Genomic DNA, 3,068 nt, shown 5'->3' on the forward strand with positions numbered 1-3,068 from the left:
GTGATGGCCGACTAGGCCATCTTTTGATACATATGCAGCTAGAGACAAGAGCTCCGGGGTACTGGTTAGTTCATAATGTTGTTCCACCTATAGGGTTGCGGATCCCTTCAGCTCCTTGGGTACTTTCTCCAGCTCCTCCTGCCTCTTAAGTGCTGGGATTACAAACCCACCTCATGGAACTCTCACAAAAGTTACTTCTCAGTGTGTTTACCATCTGCATCACTCTATCACTGGCTTCAATTAAGTTATGTTATTCGTGAAATATTATATGACAAAATACTTGTGATTAAAAAAAAAACCAGGGTATCAGGTCTGGAGCGGAGGGAGAGTCTGTTACAGCTCTCTGCATATTCTTCAACATCTAAAACATAAGTGGTACTTGGTAAGTGTGAATCTATGGACAGATGGGACGATTGTACGAATGCATGCTGGGGTTTTAAAAGATCTTAATAAATGTAAACAGAATAATAAGCTAATTATTTCAAGTAGTTAGAGAGAGAGAGAAAAAGAGAGCAGAAAGAGAGAGAGAGAGAGAGACTACCTCTCTCTTGGCCGTGGAAAGTATCATTGCAGTTCCAGCTAAGTCATAATGAATATGTGGTATGTGTGTGTGTGTGTCTGTCTGTCTGTCTCTGTGTCTGTCTCTCTGTGTGTGTATTCTTGTATCCATGTATAAGCCAAAGGGTAACCTCAGGCATGGTTCCTCAACTGTTGTCCATATTGATTTTTGAAACAGGCTAGGTTGGCTGGCCAATGAGCCCCAGGGACCGGCCTCTCTATCTCCCTCCCCACTGCTGGGTTTCAAACCACCAAATGGCCTCTTCTTTGTATGGACTCTGGGATCCGACTCTGGTCGTCATGCTTATAAGGCCAGCATTCTACCAACCCAGCCATTTTTGTTCCTTAGATGAAGGGATGGACAGGAAGTGAGTCCCCTGAGAATAAAGCAGAGCTTGTCTGTGGGAGTTGTCAGGAGACTGAGGGGAAATAATTGCACCACTTAGAAAGAGCAAAAGAAAGACATCTCGAGTACTTCTTCATAGCCGGAATTATAGGTGTGACTTGGGGATATTAATTACAACACAGCCTCATTATTTGCTTATGGAGACATTGTGTTTTGTGAGGGCTGGTTTTTTTTTTTTTTTTAATATTGTTATCCTGTAAGTACCTGTAGCAAATTTTAGCATTAAAAAAAAAATCACTCCAGTCAAAATTATTTACCAGCATGGAAATTCCTTCTGTGACAACTCTGGAAGTCATTTTTTCTTACCAGTACCTCCGAAAGAGTAATTGGCTGCAATTAGCAATGACTTTGTCATCCTTCTCAGAGCCTGGCTTCAGCATCCACGGAACAGGCAGACCTTTTCTCTCTCTCTCTCAGCAGGGACTTCTATAAGTGCTGTCCTCCTTTAGAGAAAGGAAAAGGAAGGTATTCCCCTGTGGTGGAATCCGGCACCATGTTGCAGAGATGGAGGAGGCTGTGATCAGTGGGCCCCTGGATCCTCCGAAGATAATATAAAAGGTAATTGCAATTAAATGAACGTAAGGAAAATGAATGACACCTGAGAAGAATCACTTCAAACCTAAACTATTTTCTTTTGTGTGTGTGGGGGGGGGGGCGGGGGGGAGTTCTTTTCAGAGGGCAAGGTTTAAATGTAAACAGTTGAAAGGAAAAATTTAAAACAAAACAAAAAAAAAACTGTACTGAACAATATGTGAGTAAGTTGAGAATTGAAAATCAGTGGTAGACCTGTGTAGCTTTACAGTGGAACCAGAATTCTGCTCTAGTGGTTCCCAGTACACTGTCTTGCACTGTGCTGAAGGCCATGTCCTTCACCCTTGAGCAGCTGCTCGGGATTAACACTGCTGGCAACACATCCTTTGTATCTAGGAACAGGCACTCCGGGACTATTCTCCCTTCCAAGCTCTCTCCATCCTTTCCCTCCTCTGAGGTCCTGTCTGGTCCCACAGTGGCATAACTCAGGGTCAGGTCATTGCAGAATCCACCACCTGCCCTATCCCTGCCAGCCCCAGTACCAACCCAACTGTATTTGCCCTGGAGCCTCACACCTTCTAGCTGGGACTCATTACACTTCTCTTAGTTAGTGACATTTGTCCATCAGAGATACTTCTTAGGGTGGAGGCAATGGTTCTAACGGTAGACTGACAGGATGACAAAGGAACAGGAAGACTTCTTATTGCCTTTCAGAAGTCACAAAGATGTTTTCTTGATCGCCTAGGCTTTGAGTTCCCGTGTCCATTCTGTGAAGCTGTTGTTTAGTGGACATTGGTCTGTAAATAGTCCCTGGGCTGTGAAACCTTCCTTTTTAACATCCTCATTTCTTCCCTCTGGCCTGAATTGCACAAGGTCTTATACTGAGTATTAGTAAGGAACCTATACAAGTCTCTGGATGTCTGTAACATGGGAGCTCAGGGTCACACTGGTCCTGGCTCTTCTAGGAAGCCATGAGGGGGCACTGGCTGGCCAACCCTACTGATCCAGAATAGACACTTCTCTTAGGGTCAAGGTGTCAGGGATACTTAACATTTCAGAGTCTGAGGGACCCTGACTAGGTTTAGAGTTTACAGGTCTAGAAGCATGAGTCTCTAGCCATTTAAAAAACCCTTCCATATTTTAAGTTATTATTATTATTATTACCATTATTATTCATTTTTTTGCCTTTACTCTTCCCTTGATGTGGGAGGTTCCACTTCACACTCCCGGAGAGGGAGAGATCAAAGGGCAGGGGGAGACTCCTTTTGTCCCCTGGTTTGACGTCCACATCTTGACCCAGGGGGATAAAGCCAAGTTCTGCAGAAACTATGACCAAATCAAAGATACTTAGCTGCTGAGCCAAGCAAAGCCAAAGAAGGCCAGCCTTCTTCCTGGGCCTCAGTTTCCTTGACTTCCTTGACTCTAAGATGAAAGGACCTGAAAGAGAGACACTCTGGGTTCCATGTCCTGAGGTCATCGTCCTTGACCCCTCTCTAGCACCAGGCTCTCAGGCGCTCCTCCCCACTCCTCCCACTCCTCCCACCTTATAAACTGATTCTCCACCAGTGAAGAA

This window comes from Mus caroli, chromosome 9 (assembly GCF_900094665.2).
Source record: "Mus caroli chromosome 9, CAROLI_EIJ_v1.1, whole genome shotgun sequence".
Classification (NCBI taxonomy): domain Eukaryota; kingdom Metazoa; phylum Chordata; class Mammalia; order Rodentia; family Muridae; genus Mus; species Mus caroli.